We start from the raw sequence: 9,949 nt of genomic DNA, 5'->3' as shown, positions 1-9,949 counted from the left end.
TGGAAAATAAGCAACTGCTAACAATAGATAAACTGTTTGGTGTAAGATGGATTGAAAGTGAAAATTACTCTTTCATGAACATAAAGAGCCATTTAGCTAAAAGATCTGGCAACAAACGGCTCAAAGGAAGGAGCTCATAGAGAGTAGAAGACATTTTAGTTTTGAGTTTCTGAACTTCAAAGTCAAAATAGATAGGAATAGAAAGACCTACAAAGACATCCAGTTAAATCTCATTCCCCTTTTCCAGGAGTAAGTTAGCTACGATTCCTGTAAAGTACTTGGAATCTTTATGGTTGTACAGAAAAATAAATAAGAAAATATGTTTCAGGAGACTTTGACAAGAGGTGTGTTACACTATAATTTTAGTTACAAAGACATCTGTTTCTTCTCAAGGAAAAAAAGAAAAGAAAAAAGAATGAAGAGAATTTCATTAACCAACCAACCAATGAACCTCTATCCTCCTCCACTCAAAACAAGGAGGAAAGAAAGCTTGACAAAGTTTAACAAAGGACCAGTCTTTGGTGTAAGTTGCTAACTCTGCTGATTTACACTAGTTGAAAGACACAGTTCGATATAAACAGAATGAAAAAAATATAATGATAATGAGCTTTTATATAGATCTCAAAGCTATTTCCTAAGCTTTGTTCTTTGGGAAGCACCTGGCACAGTCTGGGGGCTGCAATAACCTAAAAAAAGAAGTAAGAAAGCATCAGTTCTATAGAGGCACAATGACTTGCCATACAACATATGGAAGACGGAGGAGCCTTAGTAGAAAAGTTGATCACTGGATGGTTAGGAAAGAAAATCAATAACATATCCCTAAGTCATATTAGAATGTGCAAATGCTGATATTATTGCAAATCAACATGTAACACTGTAGCATTAAGTTTTAGCTTGTAGGTTCTGTAAGGAATCTTAAGGTTGTAAGCTCTCTGGAACTCAGGGGTAAGTTCCTTCTCTGTTGTATGCACAAGGCAGCGCACTGGAGTTTGCCAAAGGCTTGGGGCTTTTCAGCAGTAGCATACCACAAACAGTTTTGTGGTGACATCTTTAACCCCATCCAAGACAATTATAAGTTTTGGATAAGTCAGGTTTCATTGCCGCACTAATGCAGTCCCTCAGCCAGCACTCAGAACATAGTAATAAAATACAATCAATGACCACAATATTCTGTTTGGTACTTGCAAGCATGAATCCTGGGAGATGCTAGATAAGCTGGCAAGAATCTCAGGAGATGGCAAAGTTGCTCCAGACCTTGTACAATTCTGATTTCTAACTGAACTCTTACACTGATTTTAACCTTTGCTTTTTGAAGGGTTTTCTTCCATTTTTTTCTTCCACTGCTTTTGGCTCTGTCAGAGTGGCTGTATGAAACTAAGGATGCTGAAGGGAGTTGAGACAGAGCCTCCATATTTTTCCACTGAGTCAGACTGACAATACTCGTCCCTGCTCTTCATTTAAAAATCTGATTAGGTTGAACTGTGGGTTGTGACAATGTGACATCCAATGAAAGGTCAATCTTTTCTCTAAATTCTGCATAACCTTGTCATGACAGAGTAAAACTGGATATGTTCAAGCATACAAACATCATGTCTTTCACCTATTTGGCTTATCCAAAATAGGGCAGAATTGCTTTTCCACATAACCAAATCCCTCTGTACAAATATGTTGAGTAGGAAAACAGCCTCAAGACAAACTCTTTTTACTTAGGTCCGGTAGTGTTTTCTCCCTCTAAAGGATACTGGGATTTGACCTCAGGTACTAAATACATCACTGATAAGTGGGAAAGAGACAGGAAGGAAAAGGGGGAATTTGTGGAATCAGAATTACCCCTCTGTAAGTATAAAAGTGAAGAAAAAAGTATCTGACAGTGAAACACACTCAATTTGAAATTCAACTTAAATACTTACCCTGTGATCTTAGTAGCATCTCTTAGAGCCATAGGAATTTAGAGATACCCCAGAAAAATGGGCCCATGCTGCCTCCCTGCAAAGAAACACTGAATGTCAGGACAGAAACTAAATGATTATTTTTCAAACTCAGTCTATATGTAACATCACAATTACTAGGAAAGCATTTGCTAGTTATTGCTGAGTCAGAAAGAAAAGCAAGTGTGACATGATGTAAAACTGCCTGTTGAAATTAAGGTGTACATGGATTTGCTTTTAAGCTCAGCATGCTTAGGAACTCTGTAGTTAGGGCAGAGTAAAATCCTCTGGGAATTATTAGCCAACATCACAATAGCCAACCTTTTCTTGATTGACTGGGTTTCTGAGGCTGCAGCAGAGCAAACAACAGCATTTTCCTGTATTCTGATTTCCCCTTGCAGTTACAAATGGGTATGTGGGGGTGAGGACACGCATCCTAGTGAAACCTCTTGGTGCCTAATAATGGATGTTTCTATATACAGGCAAGTGGTATCCTATTATTCTCTACATCCTCTGTGCAGGGAGAGGGGAAAGATAGACTATCAGGAAAAAAAGTTTGTATTCATTATTTCTTGGCCTTAAGAAAATGTGCCCATCAATCCATCAAAAACGAATTTTATTCTGTAATATTAACGTTTAAGGCTATGCTCTTCTGGCGTATTGATTCTCCATAGGCAGAAGGATTCTGAAATGGAAACAATTTTAGAAATGTAGTTTTCAGTTTCCTTAATATTGTATGTTCCTGTTATGAAAGAAAATGGCTTTTCCTTCACCCTTCTCTCTTTCTGTACTATATATATTAGTCACAGGAAAGTGGGCCAAGTTTATCTCATGTACAAGCCCAAGGACCTTACGTCTCTCTGAAATTTCCACAACCAGCTTGTTTCTTAAATAATTAAATGCCTTCACGTCTTTATTTATAAATATTGCAATAAAATCCTGGCCCAAATTCCGGATTACAATCAGGATTTCTTTTTTTATTTTTCATAGAGCCTCCCCACACAGGGCAACAACTGAGTCAGGACATCAGTTAAACATATGTTTCACTTGGACTGTGCCCATAAGAATTTAAGCATTTACTACTTATAAAAGATGGAGTTAAACATGTGCTGAAAGCTTTCCTTCATTTGTATAATTGGGGGATGTTTGGGCAATGGAAAGGTGAATCTTCAACTGCTTTGGAACCAAAATCTTGTATTAGAATGAGCGCTGGGGATGAGTGTTGGAGAGCGTTACGGAATTCTGGGGAACTAAATTCCAGACCTCTAAAGTTGAGGCTGGAATTGCGATGGCAGCTAAAATCTCCTCACATCTCTACATCTGGTGCCTCTATATCGTGGCTAACATACATGAATGCTTCCACTGCCAGTGCTTCTAGTGTGTGACGTGGTTTGAAATCTGTTTTTCCCTATTGGGGAACAGAAGGTTTGGGTCTCCAGCTCTGTCAGTTTGACACCTCTTGACAGAACAGACCTCCCTCTTTGGCACTGTGTTTCTTAGCTTTTCTGTCAAACATCTCTGGCTTTTTGAGGAAAGAAATCACTTAATTCATTATGGCTGAAATACAGTCCTCTACAGATTGCCAGCATATGATCTGTGCAACCCTAGGGCACTGTCTGCCAGGATCTAACACAGGGCCTTCAAAGAGGACTTGGGAGACATTTTAGAGGTGAACGGATCTTGTTCTGGACCACTGCCTACAAGAGAACTTCAGTGCAGGGCAACAAAATGCACATGAAATAATATCACAGATTTCGTCCAATACACTGTGATTTATATAGCAGTTACTGATAACCCACAGAAGGTCTCTAAGCATGGCTTACCATGGAAGATCATGTAAACAGGAACACTTGATAGACAGCTGTCCTCTTGAGCCAATAAAAAGAACAAATGTAGTTTGTTTATAAACTCTGCAAACATGAGATCTAAATGGCATTAAAAGAAAAAAAAAAGGCCTATTTATAAACTCTGCTTCCACACTCAATAAAAGTCTGCAGGCTAAAAGTGTGAAAAGCCTTCCACCATACGGGTTTGCAAAACACATGGAAAAATAAAGATGTGTGTGTTTACAGAAAATATCCCAAACTCTCAGGCTGCTCTCAGCGCCCAGGCGATGATCACGGTTGATGGGTTCCATGGTGTCGCTGTATGACTCGTTATGTCAAGCATCCATCTTGGCTCAAAGATTTCATACATCTCTGCCTGCATATCGCTGCTGTGATTAATTCTGTAATTCACAGGAAGAGGAAGTGCTGTGTAGACAAGGCAATAAAAGTTAGGTGAAAGGAAAACTGGTTCCAGCACTACTTCTGCAGTGCTGTGGGAAAACACGATTCTTTACATCCATCTATTAATTGTGGTCGGCACCAAATACATATCTCTGAAAACTTACTCCAAGGTGTAATTGTGCAGTTTTGAAACACCACACAGTCTCACACAGCTTCCCAATTTCTCCAGCTCAGTCACCAGACAGATCATGGTACAAAGCAGCTCCTTAAAGTTTAGCCTTTTAGTCACGTAGTGGTGCTGTGAGCAAGATTAGACACTGAGTTATCCACAGTCCATTCCTGTATGCTTGCTCTGGAGCTCACAGAACAGTTTAGGGTGACTTCTGTTTCAAGGGTGACCCATGTTTCCACGTCATTTTTTTCGCATCTATGCTTGGCATTATTTCAGAAGGTAGGTTGACCACATCTAAGTTAGAGACATGATTGGGAAAAGGCAGAGCAGCAGAAGAGACACCAATTAAAAAAAGATGCAGATTTACATCAAAGGATCTGGGAGCTTAGAAAAAAAAGTGTTCTCATTCATGACAGAAATAAAGCAGTGCCCTTTTCAGTGTCTGGACTGTGGAGTAATCTTTGTCCACCAAACAAGTTTGCTATGGCTTCTTTTTAAAGCAGGTTTTGTTATGGGCTGTTCTTCACTTAACTGAGATATGTTAAAGTCAAGACAGATGCCTTATTGGGACAGCTCTCAAAGAACCGATTTAGCCAATGTTAATGAACAGTAATGCCTGATGCTTAATCAGGAGAGTATTATAGGGGGAAAACCAATGCAGAAGAGATGTGTATTTAACGTATGCCAAGTGATTAAGTGGTGATTAAGCAGGGGTTGAAATTCTGAGCTCTGGACTTTTAATAAAGTGTCAAATAAAGATTAAAAGGAAGAAGAAAGAGTAGTCAAAGAAGAAACTCAGTAAGCTTCCATTTTATTACTGTCTTTTTATTCAGTGTAGGGTTCTTTTAAGTCCTATATATTTGTACTCTCACATAAAATCCTGTAATAGACATGGACATTTAGGATGCAATATTCAAACACACTTAATGGATTTGAAAGCCTGCCTGTTATCAGGTTGTTCTCCATGTTACCTAGCTTTGCAATGCATTAAATGGAAACCTAACTATTTACAGTTTCACTTTAAAATATAAATAGATAACTTTGTTACATTATTTGTCTTAGCTATATTAAAACTCCACTGCAAAGCATTTAGTAGCTTCACAAACCACTGAACACATTCTGCAGATTTTATTCAGCTTGGATAACAATTACTTGGGAAAGTAGCATTACTGAAGTCAATGGGCAGAGGCATCGATGCTGCTGTGCCATGAATATGGCTCATGGAATCAAAACCTGTGGTAGCCAAACTACTTTACTGACTCCAGAGGACTTATTAACATGCGGGGGAAGATCTCAAGGTGGTCCTACACTCCAGAGCTAATGATTCATGCCAGGTATTATCATCATGCTTCGAGTGCTGTTCAACTGCAGTCCCTCTTGTTAGATGCAAAGGATTTCATTTCTTGATAGCACCACATAAGTTTTAACTCTGCTTTTGGACAGGCAGAAGTGGTAGGTACCTTAAACCAGAGTGAGGGAGTAAAAGTTCCCCTTCACGAAAAAGAAAACTATGAGAAGTAATAAAATACCTTCACGTTTTTCCTCAGCCTCAGGACTGAACAATCATGGGGGCTTGAAAAAACAGGTTCCAGCTACCCTTGCATTGGTGTAGTACTCTGAGTTACTGTGCAAAGGTGGCAAATTACTGCTCAACAGTCCATGTGCAGCTGCTTCACAGCGCTTCCCAAGTGTTCCACTGCAAAGGGAGAGGAGGAATATGAAGCATCTTCTCCCAAGTGATGCTCCTTAGCCTGGGAACTGCTGTGGTAAGGTGATGAATTTACCATGAGGTTGCCATGCCAAGTGGACTCTGAAGGAAACACCAGCTGCAACTGAGGTTGTAGAGTGAGTTGGAGAAGAAATTAAAGGTTTCCTCAATTAATTGATTTTTCATGTTTAGAGTATTTCAGAAGACAAAACAAACAAAGAAACAAAAAAACCAAACAAAAACAAAAAAACAACAAAACAAAAAATAGAGAAAAAATTGGTATTTTCATCATCTGGACTTTAAATTATCATGATCATTTTATCAATACTTAGTTTCTGCAAATAGTCTGCAGCTTATATCTTCGCTGCTCTTACTGTAGCTGAGGACTGATTTTTAAAAGGTTTGAATTGCCATAATGAAAATCAAATTCAATGAAAGTGAAGGTAGCTCAACACCTTTGAAGATCAGGCCATTATAAAGTTATTATGTCATAGCTGATGGCACTGGCTAAATCATTTCCCAGGTAGCATTACGCTGCAAATGTCCATGCACTTAACCCAGTGGTAGTTATATGCAGAAGTATTCTTTGGCAGAGAAAGAAATTAATCAATCCAGGTAGCAAACCTTTATGCTGTGTGGTTTTCTACAAATTCAGAAAAGGCTGGACTGCAGAATTTTCCAGTAATACTCGTTAATTTTCATGAGTGTCAAGAATGGATGACTATAAACACCCTTATCATGCATTGAAATAGGTACTTTTTGAAGCTGTCTAGTTATTCTACTGTATTCCTTGCTTTTCAGCTAACTGAAAAAAAAAAGATGCTTTCTCGAACATGGGGAATCTTATCTTTATTTTATTTCTTACACTAAACTTACCCCTTGGGGTTGCAGAAGGGTTCAACCTACCTTCAGTCTGAAAAGTGGGGAACTTGCCTCTACAACTAATGAAAAGAAATGCCACAGTGGCGCTCTGCCAGGTCTGGTTGAAGCCAAGCATAACGTTTTTCTAGCAAGAATGTTAAATGAGAAACAATGCTTATCATGATCTTGAGGGTCTTCCATTCCACTTTTGACCATTCACATCTCCTTATATTTCTTTTCTGTCACGATCTGGATCAAGCAGATTCCAGCATTTGCTTACTGGAACTCACAGAAATCACTTTTTTTTAAGGGGTCTTTAGATAAACTATTGACCAGTCTGCCTCTAATCCAAGATCAGATGGAAAAGAGATAAACAAACACAGACTTGGTCACTAAGAAAATGATAATTGCTTATCCATAAATTCTCTAAAAAAAATGTGTCTTTCATCTTAGTAGTTAGATCCATTTTTCTATTCTTTGCAACTGCAGTCCTGCAAACTTTCTTTTGATGAAAACTCGCTCAGCTCATCTTGACTGCTTGTCTTCTACAGCTGGGGATATATACGTAACACTGCAGTGGAGTGAAATCAGAGGGAAAAAAATGGTTTACTGAACATAGCAAGAATATGAAGAATGTTACCTTTGCCTACTCTCATTGCTGATTCCTGTTGCTCCTTTTTTCCAGTCAGTTGCTCTCACAGGACTATGCATTTTAACAGAGGGAACCACTGCCTTTAGAGTCTTGAGTATTCTCTCTGGTCTTAATTTTGGACACTTTGGGGGATTGTATTCATGCTCTCCCATTGGAAATGGCTTTTTGAAAAACTCTGTGCCGAGTTGCTTATTACATTCATGTAAATCAGCCAGAGGTGAAACCTGTGGACACTGGCAGAGACATACCCTCTGCTTCATCTCCCATTGCCACTGCCTGCCCTGCAGTGCTGGGCACTATTATCAGGAGAGACTTGTTTGGATAAGCAGATGCCACAATGTAACAGTCATAGCCCATTTACAAATCCAACACAGGCAGCTTAACATAATAATAATAATGAAAAAAAATCAAACATAAAATAATGGGAAAATATGTGTATTGTTTGCTCTGTTTGACATCATAAAAAAGGTGCACACTTGGGATGTTTATGCCCCAGATTGTTATTTTCTGATAATGTACCTGGTTAAAATAAAGTTTTCCCTCTGGATGCATACATAACGCTTAGATAAGAACAATTCACAAAATCCTATTATAGTGCTGCTGTACACAAACACATTTTTGGATGCTTCAGATAATATCAGGTACATATATACAAGAGGAAAAGGTATTTCTAGGAATACCATTATTGGTGGCATATCTGTTTAAGTTTCCATATGCACTAGTGGCTCTTTCTTTGAGGCAGACACTAAAAACATCAAAACATACATTTGATTTTTTGAACTGACATTCTTTTTTAAACAAACAAACACAAAGTTTTAGTATTCTGCTTCCCCCTTAGCTACTGTGTTTCCTTCTTTCTCCCCAGAAACAAAATAATCACCTCTAGATCTCCAAGGTACTCTATTACTTTAGTATACTTTTAATCCCATCCAAGAGGAGGAATGCATGAAAATTTTGAACTGTCAGGAAATAAAAACTGTAACTTTTTCTTGCCTTTTAATAGATATTTAAATAAGTAAAATCTTACTCTCTGGGAACCGCTGTTTTATTGCTGTTGCACAACCCTGAATGACACTTCCAGTTCCTTACCCAGCACTGGGGAAACCAATAGCCACGTTGTTAAACCACTACTTCTGTCTTCCTACAGACTGCACTGTAATGTTTAAATCCACCATGGACTTCTTTTGTGACCCCATGCAAACAGTTTAATCTATCTTTGTCATCAAGACATGGGGGCACTCTTGAAGAAATTTCTAGGTTTGCCTCTGGTTTCCATTTGGCAAGTCATTTCTCTCCTTGTGTTTTTGTTTTCCCAGCTGTGCCTAATAAATCTGAAACCAGTACTAAAGGGCATTGAGATATACAAGCCTACAGCAGAATGCTAGAGGGGGAGTGCAATCACTGCTTATCCTTGAATACCTATAGATAGCATTGGAACATATTCTTAGCAGAATTTACTCTGGGTGGTTAGTAGTTTGCTGGGAAATTTTAAGATAACTTTGTAATTGTTTTAAATCTCCTATGTTTAAAATAGGTTTAAAAGTATCTGGGTGTGTATTTTACTAAAATATTCTGGCTATTCAAATATTCAAGCTAATTAAAAATAGTCCACACTGGTCCTATTTCTTTCATCCAAGAATCGGCTGTACATGTTAAAGGAGATAATACCACAGGCTACAGAACAGCCAGTATTATATGAAGTCTAAAAATCAGCTTTTATAATTATAACATGTTTTAGCTTTCACTGTCTTCAGCTATACTTGGCAATATATTTATAAACATTGAATATTTTATAGCACTTATGGAAGAAAACACTTTCAATAAGAAAATCATTAACATCTTTTTAGTAGATTTAAACTAGAGCTTAAACTAGAAATAATGTAAGTATTACATTTTGTGCTTTGCATAGAGTATTTTATAAGAGCCTGTAATTGGAAAGTTGTAAATGCAATGCAGTTGTAAAGCTAGGAACCATTTGGTCAAGAATCAAGCAACTAACATGAATGTCTCCTCAAAGAACAAGACTTCTTGTACTAGACATCCAGCTGGTATAGACATTATCATAATCTCACAAAAACAGATTTTATAAAATATGCTTTAGAAAGAATCCTGACTTTCAAAAATGTAAAGAGCAAAGAGGAATGTAGGGGTATGCTAACAGAATATATCATAAACAGCTCTCATTCCACATTCTAAAAGAACTTCTTGTTGAAATCAAATCAAAACTTCCTGATGATTTCTTATTGAACACATTTTCTTCTAAAAGTGCTCTAAGCTTTTGAACTTGAAGAAACGTATATTTATGGCTTGAAAAGGCTCTGGAGGAGAAGGTGATTACTTCTGTACTACTTGTGTTTTCTCTCAATCTTATAGATGCTTTTTTTTTGATCTCCTGATAAC

This window comes from Haliaeetus albicilla, chromosome W (genome assembly GCF_947461875.1).
Source record: "Haliaeetus albicilla chromosome W, bHalAlb1.1, whole genome shotgun sequence".
Taxonomy (NCBI): domain Eukaryota; kingdom Metazoa; phylum Chordata; class Aves; order Accipitriformes; family Accipitridae; genus Haliaeetus; species Haliaeetus albicilla.
This window is presented reverse-complemented; position numbering follows the sequence as displayed.